This window comes from Lactuca serriola, chromosome 7, assembly GCF_051521515.1.
Source record: "Lactuca serriola cultivar US96UC23 chromosome 7, Lser_US96UC23_V15, whole genome shotgun sequence".
Classification (NCBI taxonomy): Eukaryota; Viridiplantae; Streptophyta; class Magnoliopsida; order Asterales; family Asteraceae; genus Lactuca; species Lactuca serriola.
In genome coordinates, this window is record NC_136414.1 from 70,001,916 (window position 1) to 70,026,209 (window position 24,294).

General features: G+C 35.8%; 1 long non-coding RNA gene across 2 annotated transcripts; it reads left to right on the forward strand.

Annotated features, from left to right (window-relative positions):
- The first annotated feature begins 1,718 nt into the window (after window positions 1-1,718).
- LOC145061742 (uncharacterized) lies at window positions 1,719-18,399 on the forward strand. Of its 2 annotated transcripts, XR_013687300.1 has the most exons (8): window positions 1,719-1,862; window positions 2,050-2,288; window positions 6,477-6,568; window positions 7,479-7,550; window positions 8,141-8,551; window positions 9,204-10,408; window positions 12,967-13,717; window positions 18,291-18,399. It is a non-coding gene; the product is annotated as an uncharacterized LOC145061742 (long non-coding RNA). The 2 variants fall into 2 exon arrangements; XR_013687301.1 differs by lacking the exon at window positions 9,204-10,408 and having other exon boundaries at window positions 18,291-18,398.
- The last annotated feature ends 5,895 nt before the right edge of the window (window positions 18,400-24,294 follow it).

The following is a 24,294-nucleotide window of genomic DNA, read 5'->3' on the forward strand; positions in this document are numbered from 1 at the left end:
ATTCTTTCATAAGTTGGGGGTGCTTTCTTTAAATCTGGAAGTTGAACTTTGCCGTAAGCACAACATAATAAATAATACGTGTTCCCTTTTTCTTTACCTCTAATGGATTCATTTCTCCATAGCTTTGCATGACATGTTTGACATACAACATCTTGATAACCATGATCCAAATATTCTGTAAAATAAAAGGTGTAAAAGAAAATATCGATGAATTTTATAAGTATATACAACACAGTACTTGAAATGTAAAATGGATATTATTTTTTGATTAACATTTGAGATATCAACTATAAAATTTTCATTTACGACTTGATGTATATTAAATACATCTTCTATCAAATCAATAGGATATGAGATAAATGTCTCATCTTCGTTTTAATTTATGAAATCCTGGATTTAACTTGATTGATGATGAAGAGGTGGTTATTGTAGATGCATTATTCGATGTCATATCATTTGAAAGTACATAGTACTGTCTTTTGTTTGGTAACTTGGAAGTGGCATATTTATCGAAACTGATGTTATCTGACCAAAATAAATAAAATAAGTATATATATCCCGATTATATACAAAATGGATAATAGTATATTTTAAAAACAATAAATAATGACCAGTTCTAATCTTAGATAATGAATTTCTAACATTTGTAATGTGACGTTCTAACATCTGTAAAGGAATGAGAGTATTGTATGGTTGTATTATGGATTCCAGGTGAAGTAAATGAATTGACATTTTGAGTTTGACAAAAAATGTTAGTTCATTGATCTGCAAATAGCAAAAACTTATAAAACTTGAAAGCATATGTATAAAATAAAGGAATAACTTGTAATCATATAATATTAGAAGATAATTAAAAAATATATTAGAAACCATTTATTTTATATAAATGTAAAATAACCGTAAAACATGGAATAAAAAATAATAATAGAGTTTAAAAAATGTTAGATAATAATATATTTATATAATAATATTGAATAAATAAACGTACATTTGTAAGCATCGGTTACTAATTTCGAAGAATATTGATTTGCAGCAGATGAAGAACTTGACAATTTATCTATTTTTTATATTAATACATGTGTATTTTATTTAAATAAATTTTATGTTAGTTAAAAAATAAGAAATAATAATAATGTAAATTTATGAAAAAAGTTACCTTTGTAAATTGAAGTATTAAGAGTTGTAGTTGTTGAAGATAGATGTGTTGATGTAGTACCAAATTAATATTATTTGAATTATCTAAGTATAAACTATTTAATTTTCTAGTATTTTTAGAAGAAAGGGAATGCTTTATATGTTTGCAACCTTAAGAAATAAATGAGATTAGTTTAAAATTAAAATGGTTAAGAAATTGCAAATCAATAGTTCATATAATATTTATCTAGCGAACAAATGTGTAGAATGTGAATTGGTAGTATTTTTAAGTATTTTTGTTAAGGATCGGCAAAAACAATTCAATAATATTATGTAATTTTTTAATTCGTTTATTAGAATGTTTTTATAAATAAGAATTAATTTAGTCAATTATTATTTCTTTTAAAAAAATAAGTCAATTGAAATTTTTTTAAATTTTTAAATAATGTAAAACCGAAATTTGATATTTGTTTATATTGTGTAATTGTGAATTTAATTTAAAATATTAAAGTTAATAATTTAGGGTTAATAATTTTAATCAATAATATACCATATGAAATGCGAAACATATTTTGGCCTTACAACCTGGAGGGAAATCGAAGTTACAGGATACGAAGAGGAGAATGAACCCTAACCCTAAACATGATTTCAGCAAAAAAACAAAGAAATCGAAGAGGAATGAATCAAATTTCAGGAAAAACACTACCTGAGTCTCCTCGTAACCATAGGTCGGACTCCCTATCTCGCTTACTGTTTCAATTATTTCTTGTCCATGTTTCCGTTAATTCGTTTTTATTGAATGAGATTACAATTTTCTGGATAGAATTTGTTTATTGGGTACATAATAAGTTTATGATTAAAGTGTTATAAGATGGTATTTTTCTCAATTTCTCTGTTGTTGTTGTGTGTATGTAGATTCTATCAACCCTAACTTGTGAAAAAACATACCGACAAAGATCTGTAAAGCACAAGGGAGATTTTTTCCAGAATCTTCATACGGAAAAACAATGGCGTACATTCAATCGATCGAGAATTTGATTGCAACGTATCCGGATTTACAGAGGTTGACGGAATGTACGCCGATCAGAGATGCAATTTCCGATGTGGCTTTGCATTAATGCAAACCCTTCAAAAGCTCGACTCGATTGCTATGGGTTTGTTTTCTTTCCCTTTCTCAATTTCAATCGGTTCTAACGTAAACAGTAAAATATTAAATTCCATACGACTATGTTCTTCTTTCTGAATTTCATTGCTTGATTCTCTTGTGTTGGAATAAAGGGGTTTATTTTATTCCAGATGAATGTCTTGCTCAACTTTATTGTATTTGCTCAACTTTTATTCTACATAACCTGATAAACATTTTCTCTACACTATTTGAATTAACAAAGTATTTAACAACATCAACTACTCATTTTCATTCAGGGATAATCAGTTGCACGTAGAACAAAAATGAGCTGATATGGTTGTTTTGGGTTTTCATTTGCACACAAAATCAGAGGCCAATGATACAGGGGGAAAACATGTTCATTTAGGGAATATGCTTTATAAAATATAATTTAAAAAGATAAATTTGACAAATGCAAAGTGATAGGGGGCTTTCTGTTTGCTGGATTTGATTTTATTTGGGCAGAATTTAGGCCTGTCAAATCGGGCCGTCGTGTCATGTTTTTGTCTGACATGACACGACACGACACGACACGACAAAGTTTTTTGTAACACGAACACGACACGACGTCGTGTTTTTTTTCACTAACACGAAAATGAACCAATTGAAAAACGACAATATGACACGACACGACAAAGATAATATTACATAGCTATTATCTTATTTAATTCATATTTATTCATATATAACACGATAAAAACAACAAACAAAACACGACAAACACATGGTCAATCGTGTCAATTTCGTGTGGATTTGTAAACACGAACACGACACGACACGGCATCGTGTTTTTTAAACTTGACACGAACACGACACGAAAACGAATTCGAATTTAGATTTTGTCCCAATTTCATTTTGTGTCGTGTATTTTTGTCGTGTCGTGTCATAAATTGACACCCCTAGCAGAATTGGAATATAATTTCATTATAGTTTTTGTTTTTGTAGATCCAGAAAATCATTTGACTAATGGATTTCAACATTACATTTTAAAATATATGAAATTCTATTTCAAACATTTGATTAACATAATTGAATTCTTCTTTTCTTAGAAGTACCGAAATACCCTTTTATTATTAAAATGGTAATTTCTATATTCATAAAGAATCTTAAGTGAGAGCCATTGAATGTAAATTTTAAAAAGTAGGATGATAATGTGGGTAGATTCTGAAAGTGTAATAGTTTGAAATATAAGTGTAAGAAAAAATATGTTATTTGTCAGGAAAATCATGGAAAAAAACGATCATTTAATATTTTGTTACACAATAGTAATTGTGGCTTATTGTATTAGAAACTAGGCGAATGCCTGCGCGTTGCGCAGACACATCTATATAGTTGAAATCTTTATACATATATGTTTTTTTTTAAATATAACAATAGTTTTTAAACTTGATATAATAATTTTTATAGTAAATTGATATAATATATTCATTATTTTGAATTATATGATAATATATACATTTATTATAACTTCATAATCTCAATCGTTTGAATGACTTCTACCCGCGAGTTACACATGAATAAAATTAAATATAATATATGATATAATGTTATTTATAGTTGTTGTTATTAAAATTGATTTGCTTAATGTTTTAATTTCTAACATTATAATTATTGAAACATCAAACATTAATTTTTAATTTTAAAGGTAACAATATAATCATTTATTATAGAGTTATTTTAAACTATTGTTATTGTAAGTTATTTTAACTTACTTATTTAAAAACTTTTAACGATTATAAAAATAGCTTTGGGAAATATTTTAGTTAAATCGAGATTACATTTTAGTTTTTTGCATTTATCACTACAATTTATCAATTTTAACTATTTACAAAATATTCTTTGGTTTTTAAAGGGAACTGAAATTTATATTTAAGTTGACATTGTAATGTTAAATTTAAGTTAACAATTTAAGTATTTTGTCAAAACTGTTCAAAAGTTGTAGCTTTAAACTGACAATGATTTACATATAACAACATATTAAATCTAATAAATTAATTATAATGTGTTAAAAGTTAAAAAAAAATAACTTTATAAGTAGAAGTAAAGATATTATTTTAATATTGAAATTTAGTTTATATATGATTACACTTTAGGTTTGATATTTATTTAACCTAATTAACCAAATTATAACTATTATTAGAAAGAAATTGAAAAGTCATGGGAGTTTCAAATGAATGTGGTGAAAGAAAAAATACATGGGAGTTTCAAATGAATGTGGTGAAAGGAAAAATGTTTCCTTTATAAGTATACTAGGCGAATTCCCGCGCGTTGCGCGAGAATACAATTATATAGTTAAAATAATAGTAACTTTTACCAAATTATTATTTAATATTTCTACTTTGAAACAAAATGTTAGTAGTAAAGCAAACACATAGTTAACATATTAGTTTTATTAAACATTATAGTTTAACTTTTAAGTCATTGTGATATATATAATTATTTGATAACTTTATAAACCGTATAAAATTGTGTAAATTATATATCAAATGAATGATAATATAACGGGTAACAAAACGTATAAACAAAAATATGAACTGCAACTTTTAGTAACATAAAAATAGAAAAACATCTATTATAACATTTGTATTAAAAAGATATATACAACGAATAACAAAAAATATGAAAAATAAACACTATAACTTTTAATAACATAAAAACACTAAAACATCTATTATAACATTTATATTAACTCTTCATATTTAAATCATAAATCACTTCATATACATTAATGTTTTTAATGAGCAAAACTTTACAACCTTATAAAAGAAAAGGAAAATAAAAAATTATTAGTGATTACTAATTAATAATCATAAGTTAAAACTCTTGAGTTTTAACTAACAAATATACATAAATTAGAAAACTCTTGAGTTGTAGTGTGAGTTTCAAATGAATGCGGTACTTGGAAGTATTATTATTATTATTATTATTATTATTATTATTATTATATTCTTCTAAATAATTGGTTTTGATGCATCATTTTAATCCCTTCAATTATTAAACATAAATATATTTAATTATAAATTTATAACATACATAGGTGCATATACATGTTAAACAAACCACATTATATATATATATATATATATATATATATATATATATATATATATATATATATACACACACGTAAATGTCATATTTAATTCTTGTGGTAGTAATATGGATAAATTACTTTCATATGAAGAACGTATCATGATAAGTCTATCATAATTACATATCAAATGTTCAAAATTATGTTATCTTTTAAATATGGTCTTTTGAATATGTTGTGTAGGATAATCCAACAAAAAAATAATAGAATATAAACATAATCAAAATAGAAAAACTATAATAAAATAAATAAGAGTATTGGGTGGTTGAATATATAAATAAAGATGTTACATAAACATACATTTAAATCAAAAGAAAAAAACTAACATTCGTCAACTTTGCTCAAACAAAAAAACCTATATCCATTTTATGAACCTTCTTTCTTTATTTAACATCATTCAACCATAGAAACTTGATGAAAATTCTTCACTAACCTGCAATCAAAATATTTTTCTTGAAAAAGAAGAATCAGAAAGATATTCCAAGCAAAACATTGATCTTTGGAGAGTCACATTCAAGATTGAGTAATACACACAAATCACATATAAATATTAAATGAGAAATTGAATATAAAGAAAGAATAGAAAAACTTCATTTATTTTGGTTGAAAGAAAAAATCATATTACAATTATCATCGATGCGACATAACCCATTTCTTCAAATCATCATATTTGGATCGTGAATGCTTCAACTATATGAAAACTTTTGAATCACAATATTTTCAAATCCTTCTTACATGTAAGATTTTATATAACACAAATGACACATGTAGCACCTGGTTCCTGGTATGTATTCTTGGTTATTAAATCTCCTTATATTGCATGATTAACCTTGGACTCGACGAGTTCAAGGACTAACTCGCCGAGTAGAAGCGGGACTAGACGTGGGATCTACTCGGTCTACTCAGCGAGTAGGTCCGAGGGACTCGGCGAGTAGACCCTGTTTGGACTTAAACCCTAACCCGGGTGTTTGCACCCTATTTAAACGATCTAACCCAACTTCCATTTCCCCTAGCACTCCCAGAGATCTGTAGAATGAAACCCTAGCCCCTTTTGTGTCCTTGTGGGTGATTTTTAGCATTTTGAAGGTGGTTTGGAGCTTGGGAGAAGAAGGAGAGGGTTGGAGAGTGCAAGAAGGGAAGAAGATCCGGAATCTACTCTGTGAAGGGCTTCTATTCAGGTAGAAAAGTTCCTACCTTGATCTTTAGTTCATTGAGTCCCCTTTTTGTCCCTAAAAAGAGGTTTTAAGCCCTAAGAACCTAAATCTCTATGTGTCTATGGTTAATGTTCTGCAAGGACTTCGGATTTGGACCTTTTGGACATCCTAGTAGCATAAAGTCTCTGTGGTTGAGGTGATTGAGGTCCCCATTGAGTTTTGGACCTCTTAAAGAGCTTGGAATTGCATGTTTGAGCTCATAGGGCCATGCATGCACGTAAAGTTTGCAACTTTACGTGGTAAATGAGCCCTAGGACCTTGGATCTGTGGTTTTGAAGTGTTGCATGTCCCAGATCTGGCCTACTCAGGGAATGGTCGAAGGACTCGGCGAGTCCCAAAGTGGAACTCGGCGAGTTCTATGAAGATGGTCGTCGACTCGGCGAGTTTGAAGAACAACTCGGCGAGTCCTATGAAGATTGCCTGGAGCTCGCCGAGTAGTTCCTCAAACTCGGCGAGTCATATGAACATCCACAGATCACGAGGGGTTTAAGCATCGAAGGCTCAACCCTTCGTACCTGTGCGCGGAATTAACTGTGTAACGTAGTCCCGAAACCCCAAACCCTTGTATGGGGTGTTCTGGTGTGGATTGAAAGCGAGCAGGGGATCTGCTCGAGGAACTCAGCGAGTTGGGACTCGAGTCGGCCCCATAGTCCCGGGTAGCGAGTCAAGGGTGACTCAGTGAGTGGGGAGAGGGACCTGGTGAGTGGGACCGGATCAGTAAGGGATGGACTCGGCGAGTTGCCCGCGGACTCGGCGAGTCCAGTCAACTGGAAGTTGACCTTGACCTGGACTTGACTTGGTAAGGGGTAAAAAGGGTCATTTTACCCTAAGAACATCTAGCGGTGTTTGACTGATCGTTTTGTGGGAATTATAGCCGGGGGACGTCCGGAGCAGCAACAACAGCAGTAGACAGTCAAGTCCCACACAGACCAGCAGCCTTTTCGAGGTGAGTTGTCTTCTAGTAGCAGTGGGTCTACGACCACAATGCCGGCCCACCAGTAGGAGTTGTATGTAGATGTTTGTCTCTGTGATATTCATCTAGGGGTTACTACTACCTGTGCTATGTTTATGTGCTAATATGATATGATGTTAGGTGTTAGTAGTGGCAGGGGAGATAGTCCCCAAGATATCCGGTCGATAGGGCCGAAGGGGTAGTTATACCCAGTCATGCTAGTTGGATTCTGATATTATGATATGTGCTATGTGGTAGTAGTAGAGGGGGAGAGATAGTCTCCAGTATCCAGTCGAGAGGACCGAAGGGGAGGCCAGCACCCAGATATGCTAGGCAGTATCCGGTCGAGAGGACCGAAGGGGAGGCCAGCACCCAGATATGCTAGGCAGTATCCGGTCGAGAGGACCGAAGGGGAGGCCAGCACCCAGATATGCTTGGCAATACCCGGTCGAGAGGACCGAAGGGGTAGGTCAGGCACCCAGATATGCCTGACAATATATGTGTGTTATGTTATTATTGTGGTATGTGGTACGGTGGGGGAACTCACTAAGCTTCGTGCTTACGTTTTTTAGTTGTTGTTTCAGGTACCTCTTCAGCCAAGGGGAAGGAGCAGGCGCGGTAGCGGCTCATCACACACACACTCTTGTTTCCGCAGTTATGAGTTTATTCTGGGATTAACACTCTGATATTCTGGTTGTTTAGATGATGGTGGATTTCAAATTGGTTTTCGATGTGAATTGGTTTAAATCAAACAATGTTTTAATTATTAATGCTTTTTATGTAATGTGTTATAACGAAATTTTTGGACGTGAAATTCGGGTCGTTACAAGTTGGTATCAGAGCCCTGGTTTGAGGGATTTGGACACACCTTCGGGGGTGTGTGAACTCAAATCGAGGGATTAAAAGATTTTCTAAAAGAAAATGTTTCCTAAAAATTGAGAAAAGAGTTTCGAGAAAGAACGAAGTGTGTTATGTGCGCGACCGGCCGAGCTCAAGTAAGTATTCCCCAAAGTACCCATACGAGTTTATGTTATGTTTATCAGCTTTTGTAGAACAGCATGCTAGAATAGGACTAAGAATCTAGGAGTGATGCCTTATGTGCCTGCTTTATGTGTTTCAGTTGTATGAGAATTGCATGCTAGTTATTGAGTAGACAGCAAGTAGGATAGCCTGATTAGGTTATGCCTGATAGTATGAGGTTAGCACTTTATGCTAGTACAGTTCCTGTAAGCAGATAGAGTTGATTGAGGTTGTTACCCTTGTCTGAATGCTGCTTGCTTCGTGATATGTGGGACTCTGAATAATGGGAGTTAGCCATTAGGCGAATACGTCACATCACATGTGATCAGGGTTGAATAATCTTAGAGTGTCGGATTTGATCCTACTGCGTAGCTCTTGTTTGAGTCCAACCGTTGTAAGGACGAGTCGGGTACTCGAAAGATTATCTAGGAACTTGTAAGTAGCAGTGATCCCTCAGGAAGTATCAGTATCACTAATGATTGTGGAAGGTAGTATGGGCCTGTACTACTGAAAGCAGAGGATCCGTACCCGAACCAAGGAATGCCAAGATAAGACCAGGGAACTTGTAAGTAGCAGTGATCCCTCAGGAAGTATCAGTATCACTAATGATTGTATTATGTATTGCAGAATGGTGGTACTTCGATCGAGGCCGATAGATGGCGGTTCAGGAGAGGGGTCAGGTTCGGGATCAGGTTCCGAGCCGGTAGATGAGGGACTACGCGAGTTCATCGCGTCAGAGATTACCAGAGGCATCCTTGAGTCGACCCCCATCATCTTCGGGTCGATCAAGGAAGGGATCATCGAGTTGATGGAGGATCGTCTTCGGGCATTCAGGAGTGATATGGCATCTAGCCAGTCGGGATCTCGCACACTGTCCTTCAAGGACTTCAGGGGCAGTGGTGCGCCAGATTTCCACGGGGTGAAAGACCCCATTGCTGCCAGGCGATGGATTGCAGACATCGAGTCTGCACAGTTGACTAGCTTTTGCCCCGAGGGGTCGAAGGTGAGGTATGCAGCCAGGTGTTTACGGGACCGAGCCCGGGATTGGTGGGAGTCAGTGGGTGACTCGTTGGGAGCCTCAGCTATCGAGGCTATGACCTGGTCGGACTTTGTGACTAGGTTCAGGGCAGAGTTTGCGCCGGCTGTCGAGCTTCAGCAGTTGGCCAGAGAGTTTTTGGACATGAGACAGACGACGGAGACTATGGCGGAGATCACCGCCAAGTTCTGGGAGAGGGCCTTGTTGGTGCCCCAGTATGCTGGTGACGAGGATATGAGGAGGACCCGTTATCATGATATGCTACGAGCTGACATCTAGGAGCATGTTAGCTTTTTGGCTTGCCCTACCCTGGATTCCATGATTGCCAGGGCGAGGGAGAGGGAGATAGATTTGGAACACATCTGGAAATGGAAGACAGAAGAGGGTCAGTCAGGAGGGGCTTCGGGGAAGAAGCCCAAGGGATCAGATGCGGGGCCGAAAGGCCAACATGGACGGGGACGCTGTAGGAAATGCAGCAAGGCGCACGAGGGGGCGTGCAGGTTGGGATCATCAGGTTGCTACAAGTGCGGCAAGTCTGGGCACTTTAGCAGGGATTGCACTGCTCCGACAACAGTTATTCAGACGTCTGAGTTGCTGTGTTTCCACTGCAACCAGAGAGGCCACAAGAAGGCCAATTGCCCCCAGTTGACAGTTTCAGCGCCGGTGAAGGCGCCAGCTCCAGCTACCCTGCGGATCACGGATGGCCGGCAGGGCAAGGCAGAGGCTCTAGTGGTGAGGAGCCGAGCGTTTCAGCTGACTACCGAGGAGGCACGCGCCGCACCCGATGTGGTGACGGGTATGATTCTTTCCCTCTCTTTTATTTTTATAATGTTATGATATTGATATGTGCTCCGTATGTATATGTATGCACTAGGATCGTTCCATGTGAACGACATCCCAGTTCAGGTGTTGTTCGACTCGGGTGCGTCCCGATCATTTGTTTCCCTTGCGCTTAGCAAGAAGTTTCAGGAGTCTTCGGGCGAGTTAGATTGCCCTTTAGAGGTAGAGATTGCTGATGATCGATCGGTGCGGGCATCGATGGTATTTCGAGATTGCGTACTGCGTTTGTTTGAGGAGCGTTACTTGGTAGACTTGGTTCCCATTCCGTTGCGTGGGAACAAGGTGATTATAAGCATGGATTGGTTGAGCCCTAATGGGGCAGTGATAGATTGCCCGCAACAGCTAGTGCGAGTCAGGACCCCAGGAGGGGGAGGGTTAGTGATTCATGGCGAGAGGCCACATGGCGGACCCACTGTATGTGTCAGCAGCGAGGGCTAGGCGCTATCTTCAGCAGGGATGCACAGGATATGTCGCGTATGTGATGGATACCCGTGAGGCGGGTAAGACGACAGTGAGCGAGGTTCCGGTGGTTCGAGATTTTGCAGATGTTTTCCCGGAGGAGCTTCCTGGGATACCTCCGGAGCGACAGGTGGAGTTCAGGATTGACCTCGTTCCTGGTGCGGCTCCGATAGCCAAGGCACCGTATCGGTTGGCTCCTCCCGAGATGCAGGAGTTGTCTACGCAGCTGCAGGAGCTACTAGACAAGGGATTTATTCGTCCGAGTAGTTCACCCTGGGGAGCCCCGATCCTATTTGTGAAGAAGAAGGATGGGTCGCACCGGATGTGCATATACTATCGGGAGCTGAATAAGGTAACGGTGAAGAACCGTTACCCACTCCCGAGGATTGATGATCTCTTTGACCAGCTTCAGGGAGCGTCTTGGTTTTCCAAGATCGACTTGCGTTCGGGATACCATCAGATGAGGGTCAGGGAGGAGGATGCGCCGAAGGCCACTATGAGTTCGTGGTGATGCCGTTTGGGCTCACCAATGCTCCTGCCGCGTTCATGGACCTCATGAACCGCGTATGCAGACCGATGCTGGATCGGTCTGTGATAGTCTTTATCGATGACATCTTGGTTTATTCCAAGACCCAGGAGGAGCATGAGGAGCATCTGAGAGAGGTGTTGGAGACCCTGAGGAGGGAGAGCTTGTATGCGAAGTTCTCCAAGTGTGAGTTTTGGTTGCGCGAGGTGCAATTTCTCGGGCACCTCGTCAACCAGAACGGGATTCTGGTCGATCCGACCAAGGTTGAGGCCGTGATGAGATGGGAGGTTCCGAAGTCTCCATCTGAGATTCGGAGTTTTCTGGGACTAACAGGCTACTATCGGAGGTTTATTCAGGATTTCTCCAAGATAGCCGTACCCTTGACGCGACTGACAAAGAAAGCCGTGGTCTTTCGGTGGGGACCCGAGCAGCAGGCTGCATTTGAGACGCTGAGACAGAGACTGTGCGAGGCGCCGATCTTTGCCCTGCTAGAGGGCGTAGAGGATTTTGTGGTATACTGCGACGCGTACATTTATGGGCTGGGCGCGGTACTGATGCAGAGGGGGCATGTCATTGTCTACGCATCGAGGTAGATCAAGCCTCACGAGGAGAACTACCCGACGCATGATTTAGAGTTGGGGGCGGTGGTTTTTGCCCTCAAGATTTGGCGGCATTACCTCTACGGGGTTCGATGTACCATCTACACGGACCACAAGAGTTTGAGGTACCTCATGGATCAGCCGAATCTGAATATGAGGCAGCTTCAGTGGTTGGACGTGGTAAAGGATTATGATTGCGAGATCCTCTACCACCCAGGGAAGGCCAATGTGGTGGCCGATGCGCTTAGCCGCAAGGTGGCTCCGATCAGGGACGTATGCATGAGGATGACCGTGGTGACCCCCCTGTTGGAGCGAATTCGGGAGGCTCAACAGGAGGCTATCAAGGAGGATCATCGGAAGAGCGAGCGTGTGGTGGGTCAGGTTTCCTCCTTCGATTATGATAGCCGAGGGCTATTGACACTACACCGTAGGGTGTGGGTGCCGTATCACGGAGGGCCGAAGGGGTAGTTATCCGGTCGATAGGGCCGAAGGGGTAGTTATACCCAGTCATGCTAGTTGGATTCTGATATTGTGATATGTGCTATGTGGTAGTAGTAGAGGGGGATAGATAGTCTCCAGTATCCGGTCGAGAGGACCGAAGGGGAGGCCAGCACCCAGATATGCTAGGCAGTATCCGGTCGAGAGGACCGAAGGAGAGGCCAGCACCCAGATATGCTAGGCAGTATCCGGTCGAGAGGACCGAAGGGGAGGCCAGCACCCAGATATGCTTGGCAGTATCCGGTCGAGAGGACCGAAGGGGAGGCCAGCACCCAGATATGCTTGCCAATACCCGGTCGAGAGGACCGAAGGGGTAGGTCAGGCACCCAGATATGCCTGACAATATATGTGTGTTATGTTATTATTGTGGTATGTGGTACGGTGGGGGAACTCACTAAGCTTCGTGCTTACGTTTTTCAGTTGTTGTTTCAGGTACCTCTTCAGCCAAGGGGAAGGAGCAGGCGCAGTAGCGGCTCATCACACACACACTCTTGTTTCCGCAGTTATGAGTTTATTCTGGGATTGACACTCTGATATTCTGGTTGTTTAGATGATGGTGGATTTCAAATTGGTTTAAATCAAACAATGTTTTAATTATTAATGCTTTTTATGTAATGTGTTATAACGAAATTTTTGGACGTGAAATTCGGGTCGTTACAACACAAAAGATTGACCTTTTTATAGTAACATTTTCACTAAATGCTAATTAAACATAATATAAGTTATAAAACTTTTGAGTGTTAAATCATAATTAAGAAAACTTTTGAGTTGCATTAGTTAAAAAATGAGGTTTCAAATGAATGTGGTTTGAGAAAGTTAAAAAATGGGGTTTCAAATGAATGAGATTCAAGAAAAATGCTAGCTTTATAAGTATGTATGATAATGATAATGACATGGTGTTTGTTCTTATACATCAGGTGTAGTAAAAGAAAATACAGACATAAACTAATGAAAAGAATACTACCAATTAGTTTGAAAACACTAACCTGATATGGGATTATGGAAGTGTTGCAGGATTAAGAGGGCGAAGGATTCACTAGTAGTTGATGTGTGAACTGAATAGATGGATAGAAAGTTGATGAAGCAGTTTGAGGTAACAAAGACGATAGAAATTTCACAAATGCTTTTGAAGGACCAAGAAGACGAATATTGAATTTCATAAAGATGGATTTCACGTATAGAGGTATATCCCCTATCCTAATAAATAAGTACAATATGTCCACATACCACTCTCCCACCCCCCCTAAATTGTGTTTTCCCGCTTCTTTTCTTCATCTACATTTACGTATCTGCCCTCCGAAAAAATCTGCACCGATCAAATTAAATACATTCAACAAACGGAAATATATATGAAAGATTTCCAAATAATAATTGAAAATAATATGCAGAAATCGTAAATTCAAATTTCAAATTCGTTCATATCCAATCCAATAAAATATGGAAGTTTGTTTATTCTAATTGGAAGTTAATTAATTTCCAGTCATTAAATCCCAAAAAAATCTGCACCAAATAAATGCATACCGAAATATATACCACTATACCATTTTTACGCTTCTATTTTGTTCACGATTCTACTTCAGAGAATTCATTACAAACGGTATGCTTCTTCAGTTCCTCTTTACTGTATCTTCTCAGTTTTATTTCTTTTAATATAATTTATTCAATAAATCAAGTTGCTAACATAAGTTCTTCAATCCTTCTTGTCTGCACCAATTATAGTTTTCCTTGAATTTGTGATCGTTTACTGCATATTCATCCTCCATGACAGGAACAACTACACAAGGTTAGCAATCTGAAAGCCTGTTCAGTCTTTCTTTTACAGGACAATCTGAATGCATGCATTTGTACAAACTCGATAACTGCATATATTTTTCAGAGTTTTCATGTTTATGTACTTAATTCTTCCTCTTTAAGAATTGTACAGTGTTAATCTTCTATTCTTTCCTCTTAAAAAAATATCAATTTATCATTTTTAAGGTCGATACTAATTTAAATCTACGTACGGACCAATTTAGTATGTATTATTTTTATTGTTTACGTTTTTTACATTTGACAATCAATCAGTACACCAAAATGACCAATTTATTCATTTTAAATCTTGTTGAAACATTTCCCATACGGACAATTTATTCAGGTTTAAAATTCAAACACTAATATTTTTTTAAATCCTGTTTAGTTTTTACTTTACAAAAATGCCAATATTTATTTACAAAAATTTTTATAGGGATCAATAATGTAACACTGTAACTTTTCCATAAAACTGCTATGTTTGAAGAAACTTTCAAACACTTTTTTTTTGTTATCTTATTTGCTATATTTCTACTAAATATGAACCATTTTATTATGTATTTGTATATATTCGATAATTGCATATATTACGTTACAAAAATGCAAATATTTTTTTACAAAAATTTGTATAGGGATCAATAATGTAACACTATTAATTTAGATATGCTATATTTGTACTACATAGAAATCATTTTAGTATGTATTATTTTAACTATTTAAGTTTTTTTACGTTTGATAATATTGTATTACACTAAAATGACCAATTATCTAAAAACATTTGATCTAGGGACCATTTCTATAACTTTTCCAAAAAACTATTATGTGCAAAGAAATTTTCAAACACTTTTTTTTTTTATTATCTTATTTGCTATATTTCTACTAAATAGGAACCATTTTAGTATGTATTTGTATAAATTCGATAATTGCATATATTACTTTAAAAACACTACAAACATTTTTTTACAAAAATTTGTATAGGGATCAACAATGTAGCACTATTAATTTAGATATGCTATATTTGTACTACATAGAAACCATTTTAGTATGTATTATTTTAACCATGTAAGTTTTTTCTTTTGATAATGTTGTATTACACTAAAATGACGAATTATCTAAAAACATTTGATCTAGGGACCATTTTTGTAACTTTTCCAAAAAACTGCTATGTGTAAAGAAAATTTCAAACACTGTTTTTTTGGTGCATATATCTTATTTGATATATTTTTACTAAATAGGAACCATTTTAGTATGTATTTGTACAATTTCGATAACTGCATATATTACTTTACAAAAATGCTATTTGCTTACATTTCTATATGCTTTCAATCGTTTTGCAGGAAATGGATATAAGGAATAAAGTTTACCTAAAAAACATTGAACAAATTGATGATAATTCACATATCAAGGCACGGGTGCTGAAAATGTGGAACTTTACCAGGAATAATACGGTTTGTTCAATTGAAATGATCCTGATGGACGAGGAGGTTTGTTGTACTTCGCTTATTTTTTTGTAGCCCATTCAATATTACATATGTTTCAACAAACAAATAATTTTTATTTATTTGATTTAACAGGGTACAAAATACCATTCTCGTGTCTTCAATCAGAATTTCTCCAGATTTGGTCATCTATTAAAGGAAGATGAAACTTATGTAATTCTAAAACCCAATATGGCGGTTGTTATTAACGGTTTTAGTTATAAAGGTCATAACAAACCATAACTTTGGATTGGAAAAGTATCCAAAAAAAAAACGTGAGGATACTTTTCCAACCCAATGTTATGGTTTGTTTATGACCTGTATAACTAAAACCATTAATAACACCCGCCATATTGGGTTTTAGAATTACAAAAGTTCCATCTTCCTTTAATAGATGACCAAATCTGGAAAAATTCTGATTGAAGACATGAAAATGGTATTTTGTACCCTGTTAAATCAAATAAATAAGAATTATTTGTTTGTTAAAACATATGTAATATTGAATGGGCTACAAAAAATATACGAAGTACAACAAACCTCCTCGTCCATCAGGATCATTTCAATTGAACAAACCGTATTATTCCTGGTAAAGTTCCACATTTTCAGCACCCGTGCCTTGATATGTGAATTATCATCAATTTGTTCAATGTTTTTTAGGTAAACTTTATTCCTTATATCCATTTACTGCAAAACGATTGAAAGCATATAGAAATTAAGCAAATAGCATTTTTGTAAAGTAATATATGTAGTTATCGAAATTGTACAAATACATACTAAAATGGTTCCAATTTAGTACAAATATAGAAAATAAGATATATGCACCAAAAAAGCAGTGTTTGAAAATTTCTTTACACATAGCAGTTTTTTGGAAAAGTTACAGAAATGGTCCCTGGATCAAATGTTTTTAGATAATTCGTCATTTTAGTGTAATACAACATTATCAAACGAAAAAAACTTATATAGTTAAAATAATACATAGTAAAATGGTTTCTATGTAGTACAAATATAACATATCTAAATTAATAGTGTTACATTATTGATCCCTATATAAATTTTTGTAAAAAAATGTTTGTAGTGTTTTTAAAGTAATATATGCAATTATCGAATTTATACAAATACATACTAAAATGGTTCCTATTTGGTACAAATATAGCAAATAAGATAATAATAAAAAAAAACAGTGTTTGAAAATTTCTTTACACATAATAGTTTTTTGGAAAAGTTATAGAAATGGTCCGTGGATCAAATGTTTTTAGATAATTGGTCATTTTAGTGTAATACAATATTATCAAACGTAAAAAAACTTAAATAGTTAAAATAATACATACTAAAATGATTTCTATGTAGTACAAATATAGCATATCTAAATTAATAGGGTTACATTATTGATCCCTATACAAATTTTTGTAAAAAAATATTTGCATTTTTGTAACATAATATATGCAATTATCGAATATATACAAATACATACTAAAATGGTTCCTATTTAGCAGAAATATAGCAAATAAGATAACAAAAAAAAGTGTTTGAAAGTTTCTTCAAACATAGCAGTTTTATGGAAAAGTTATAGTGTTACATTATCGATCCCTATAAAAATTTTCGTAAATAAATATTGGCATTTTTGTAAAGTAAAAACTAAACATGATTTAAAAAAATATTAGTGTTTGAACTTTAAACCTGAATAAATTGTCCCTATGAGAAATGTTTCAACAAAATTGGTCATTTTGGTGTACTAATTGATTGTCAAATGTAAAAAACATAAACACTAAAAATAATACATACTAAAGTGGTCCATACATAGATTTAAATTAGAATCAACCTTAAAAACGATAAATTGATATTTTTTAAAGAGGAAATAATAGAAGATTAACACTGTACAATTCTTAAAGAGGAAGAATTACGTACATAAACATGAAAACTCTAAAAAAATATATGCAGTTATCGAGTTTGTACAAATGCATGAATTCAGATTGTCCTGTAAAAGAAAGACTGAACAGACTTTCAGATTGCTAACCTTGTGTAGTTGTTCCTGTCGTGGAGGATGAATATGCAATAAACGATCACAAATTCAAAGAAAATTATAACTGATACAGACAGGAATGATTGAAGAACTTATGTTAACAACTTGATTTATTGAATAAATTATGTTAAAAGAAATAAAACTGAGAAGATACAGTAAAAAAGAGCTGAAGAAGCATACCGTTTGTAATGAATTCTTTGAAGCAGATTCGTGAACAAAATAGAAACGTAAAGATGATATAGTGGTATATATTTCGGTATGCATTTATTTGGTGCAGATTTTTTGGGATTTAATGACTGAAAAATAATTAACTTCCAATTAGAATAAACAAACTTCCATATTTTATTGGATTGGATATGAACGAATCTGAAATTTGAATTTAAGATTTCTGCATATTATTTTCAAATATTATTTGGAAATCTTTCATCTATATTTCCGTTTGTTGAATGTATTTGATTTGATCGGTGCAGATTTTTTCGAAGGGCAGATACGTAAATCTAGATGAAGAAAAGAAGCGGGAAAACACGATTAAAGGGGGTTAGGAGAGTGACATGTGGGCATATTGTACTTATTTTTTAGGATATGTGATTAATTTATAAGTTAATAAGTAAATGTAAGATAAATTATGAAAAAATGATTTATTAGAGGTTCTCCATTAGAATAATTTATTTTCATCCAAATATTTTTTAAACTTATAATGGTGTGGAACCTTAATAAATTGTTTTAAAAAACTTAGCCAAACACCCTTAAGACTATCAAATTAATTATCCTCTTTATTTACCTTCACGATATGAATTTAAAACTGAGCCTATGTGATTTATATGTTTTAGACCAAATTGGATAAACAAAATTAATGTTTTGGTGTGAAAATAAATGCAAACAAAAAAAATAATATGATTAAATAGAAGCCTCTATATTTTGTGTAATTATATTCATTAATCCAAAATACCTTTTTGAATTGTTTAATATTATTTTGGTTAGATTCTATAACTTCTACAATTTTATTAATTGTTACAGTTTATATTATAATATTAAAATATATTTTTTGTATAACTTTTTACTGTAAGATTGTAATAGAAAAATGTTTTAATGTTAAAAATTCATCAATTTAGTATTTTTTTTAGTGGTAAGTTGATCTTATTAGTCACAAAGAAAAAGAAAGAGCGACTACACAACAATCTTATGAATGCCATTTTCAATTTCTATATTCAAAGAAAAACCATGCAAATAAACATATTATAATTATAAATTCTAATATTTTGTTGTTACTCAAATATTTTCATGAATACATTTAAGCAACCAATCGTTATAATTTCAAATTCACAAAAATTCATATTAAAAGTTTTCAAGAAAATTGGTAAAGTATACAAGAATCCATATGAACTTAATCATCGATAAACGAAGTCATAAACGAATAACGAAAGAAGGCTCAGATTCGCCTTTATTCAGACAAAAATCGGAGATGTCGACAGCCATGGCTGCGAACCCAGTTGCCCGGCGTCGCCTCCCTATGACCACCGGCGCCGCCGTGTCTGTGATTTTTCATATGAAATCAATCGTCACAGCCTCCGTAAAAACACACACACACAGAATTTGAGATTTAAAATCATCGGCAGAAGAAACCAATCGGAATCTCTGTGCGTGTTTTCATCCTTTCTTCCTGCCTCATTCTTAAACTAATGAGATTTTGCCAATGTTTGATCCGTTTCCCCATTATAAGTCACCCTTCTGGTCTCTGAAGTTGACCTAATTATTTTTAGGCTTTCTCGATTTTGAATTGGGCTGGCCTTAATTCAGGCATGAAAAATGGGCTTACTGACTATTGTAAAAAAGTTCTTTGCTCAACATATAAAAATGATATTCTTCTTGATGAAAGTAAACGTTATAAAAATGAAAGCAAATTTCTTCAGGTACTTTGGTTTAGATGAATTACACCTTAAAAACATAGACAATTGCATATACAAATTCATTTATTCATGTTCACTGATTCCTAAAATGATTAGATTCGCGTTCGCTACAACTAATCCTTTAGCAAACAAGTCAATTCAAACAGTGATCAGTTGATTAAACTAACATGCTTCCTAGTGTTCGGTTCGTATCGAGCAAGACTTGTACTAATAGTTAATCAAATTGGTCATTCAATTAACCTCTTGTTGATGGTCATCAAACAAGGCTCACACATTAACTTACTTATTTCCAAATTAATTCTAGTTTCACATTCGCTATTTCTAGACTTATAATATTGATGGTCATCAAAGTCATAAGACACAAGTAATCAAGCAGATGTTCATACAACTTAATTTACTTAATAATTAACAGCAAATAATTATCATTAACACATAAGGATCTTTTAACAAGCTTGGCAAGATAAATTAAACATAAACAAACAATTCAATATAGCAATTAGTCTAATAATCAAGGTTTCATTCAATAATAAACGCAAAGTAATATGTTTTTTACACCTAAATCAGAAACTAAACACATAATAGTATCACAATGGAATGCTAAACATGGTCACGTTAACAACCCATATGATTACCGACATGTATTCGCTCTCCAATCCTTTCGATCTTCGCTCCCGTTAGCTTAACGGCCTTCCGGCCGCCTTCTAGATCCTCAAAACGGCTTAACAGAAGTTAATTGTCGACAAAATTCGGTTAGAAGTCGAATCCCCCCTTCTGGTTAGATGATAATCGTTTTTATAGCCCTTGGAACCGACTTACGTACGTTGGGCGTAAGTCGGATTACGCTGGGCGTACTTAGAAACTTATCGCGGAGAGGTTATCTGGATGCAACAGTTACGCGGGGCGTAACCATATATTACGCTGGGCGTAACTCGTTTTTTCTATTACGCTTAGCGTACATGTTCATTACGCGGGGCGTAATTGACTCTTACAACATTTTTTTCTTTCTTTTAGCTTGTAAGCCCTAATTCCGCTCCAGTCTTTTCTTTTGTGCTCCATCAACAACGAATAGAATAATAAAGGCTAAAATATTACTGCAAATCATAATTCAAAGCATTATAAGTACTTTTTACTTCTAAAAGAGAATAATAAAGGCTAAAATATTAAGATATAATGTATAAAAATATATATAAAAATACATATATCAAAATACCCCACACTTAACCTTTGCTTGCCCCCAAGCAAATTTACTTTTATTTTACCAATATCGCACTAAACAATCCATTTTAAACTTAGCCATTATGTCAAAACCACAATGCATGCATTTGTGTCTAAAAATTTTCTTAAAGTACCCCCCCCCATATTTTAAATATTCACAATCTTCATAAACACTCGCCCACTTCTTCGAACAATGCTCATTTTATGCATCCCTCCGAATCCATCCGCAGAAAACCTCCTAACTCAAGGTGTTTTTGGTTGAGCAACCCAAACATACATAATCTAGAATTACAATTTATGATACCACTATGGAGCTCTTTTGAATTCTTCACTTTCTTGATAATTTAATCTTTGATTTCTTTGAATTCACCACCTTGTTTGATTTTTGATTTCTGGTATCTTCAACTTTTTGAACTTTTGGAATTTTGATCTTTTGATCTTCACTTTAGTTGCTCAAAAATTCTTCAAACTTTTCTTGCAATTCTCTTTTTTTTTTTACATGTACCTCACTTTTTTCACTCAAAACCCTACATGCTTAAGCAGGGGCGCTCAACTTCAACCTTTATTGGCTAACGATAATAATTTTCCTGGATACCTTTTTGGTTTAGGCTGCTAAACATATTGCATCTCTCAAACTAAGCGAGGTTGTGTTTTTGTTCCATGATTTCACTAAAATAAGGGAGGCCACAAATGCACTATAACGTGTATTAGCTCAACTAAACATTTGAGTTCTCATCGGATCATCTCATATAATAATAGCAAAATTTTTTTAAATTATCACTAGATTTTTCTAAATTAAACTATTATTTCAAGTTTCTAAATTTTTAAATTTCCTAAATCTAGCAATTTCCAAACTATTATTTCATTTTTTTTTAATTTTAATTTACTTTTACCGACCCCTACCCCACACTTATTTCATACAATGTCCTCATTGTATGTATAAAACTAATTAAGCACATAAAAAGGGAGAAAAAGGAACAGACTACCCATGGGGTAGTTGTGGCGAGACCGAATGGGGCTGCTACAAGTTGCTCCAAATATTGCTGAAAGACTGAAAACTAGAACTGTTGTTTCTAAATTTGCCGATAAATACAATCAAGAATGCCGACTTCGAAAATGTGGTGCAAAAGATTGCAAACAAATGCATGTATAGTAACCATGACATGGGAAAGTGTCGACCACGTTGTCTCGTCAAGAATGACAGCCTCTTCTCGCGATGAAAACTCCCCCACAACATAGGAAAGTGTCAACCATGTCGTGGCAGCCGGGATGATACTTCTTCTTCGCGTCGAAATAAAAATCTATGGTGTGGGAACAGCTCATCCATACCATAAGAGTTAAAAATAAAATGCCACTCTTCTAAATAATCGCTCACGAAATCAATATGCACCCCACACTTATGACAAATCGTGGGTCTTGACTATAATCTTCGAACTCTCACACGACTCTCTCTAGCAACAGTCGGACCTAGCTGCTGAACTTACTGCCAGCTTTCTAAGGGCGAAAATTCTGCAAAGATCTAAAACAATCAAAGAGCATCAACATGGAAAAGAAAAGTAAAACACCCTAAATTAAACTTAATTACACACCAAATAAAAATAAAAACTAATACTAAGCGACACATAAATAAACTACAAATAACACAAAAATAAAAATAAAAATAAAAATGATAACTAAATCACTCGTCATCCCTATCATCATGCTGTTGTATCCCAGATGTACCGGCTCCATCAGGTCGTGACTAAAATGGTGGAGGGAAAGGAACCGAGTACTGAAACCCCTGGTGGGCAAAGAATGCGGTCAACGCATCCCCATACCACTGCTGTTGTCTCTCCACGTGTGCAACGCGCTCCCCCAGGCTCTGAAATCCCTCGTCAATGCGGAAAAATTGCTTGTCCATGCGCTGAGCCAGATAACGTATATCAATCTCCGGCTCAGGTCCCTGCTGCGCTCCCCGTGGAGCAGGTCTACGCTGCTGGGCTCGTCTCGGCTGTGGCTTGACTGCACCCTCCTCGTCCGCCACGTCATCTGGTCGTACCCGCAAGACACCATCTCCGCCCTGCTCAAGTACACGCATCGACTCCAATAACTGAAGGCTCATCGGCCTCATATCATGAAACACCATCGATCTCGTAATCTCACGCGTCAACAACTGATATGATCGAGCTAATCGCGTGATAAAATGCCCCCCCACAAATCGGGCTATCCTCCTGAAGTCCCCTGGCCCTCTTACCCAAATATGCGGCTAAAGCAACTGGAAGGTTCAGGTGCCTCCCTGGAGTAACAAGTGCCCATAAGAAATACAAGTCTGTCGAAGGCACTCTCTCACTGTTCTTATGGTGCGTGAGAGATATGGAAATCAAACGGTGCAGCAGTCTGTATGTGGTAGACCGAATCATCCTCCCCCGTGTAGTAGATGGCGTGTATACTCCCCCTGTAATCTCGACCCAAAAAGTGTTTTCATTATAGTCATCTGGCCGGACCGTGAGACAATCAACAAGGAATGCCGGGAAGTGGACACTCCTCGTCTCATCCGCTGTATATATCCCAACTCGAGGGGAGAGCTTAATCACACTGCACTCCCGACTCACACCACCCAGTCTGAAGGAAAAGGTTGTCCTATCATCGGGTGTCTTCCTAGGGTCATAGGAAACTGTAGCATAAAACTCCAGCAAAAATTCCCGATACACAGGCTCCTGGATCCTGAACAGTCTTGCCCATCCCTGACATACGAACAAATGCACTCCACTCACGTCCGAGTGCGTGTATTGCAAAAAGTCCTAGATCAACGCAGTAAGTCCAATCTGGGTCGCCAATTCCCAGTCAAATGAAAGTGCTATGTCGATCTCCTTAGCGAGCAGCAGACTCAGATTGGTGACATATCGTGCCCGGGTTGCATCGTTTAAAGTTCGCGGAAATTGTAAGAAACGGTGATCGGTCACGTCCTCGGGTGGGTTGGTCCTTTGAGTTCTTTGGGCCATAATCTTTGTGATGAATTTTTCAAGAAAGGAAGAAAAATCGGAGATCTTGTGAAGACTCGGCCGTCAAAGCGTATGCGAAGGAAGAGGAGTTTGAAAGAATAACAAAAAAGTCAAAGGGTAAAAAGATATAACCTGTCGTCGATTTACGCTGGGCGTAAATGCACATTTACGCGGGGCGTACCTCCAATACCGAGAAAGAGTCATCCGCGATCAATGTTTAGTACGCTTGGCGTGAACTCCATTACGCTGGGCGTAAATTAGCTAGAATTTTTTCCTTTTCCTTATTTGAAATTCCTTTTTTTTTTTTTTTTTAAATTTGGGAACTTCTAAATATAATTTTTTTTAATTGCTTCAACAACAGCCATGACTTT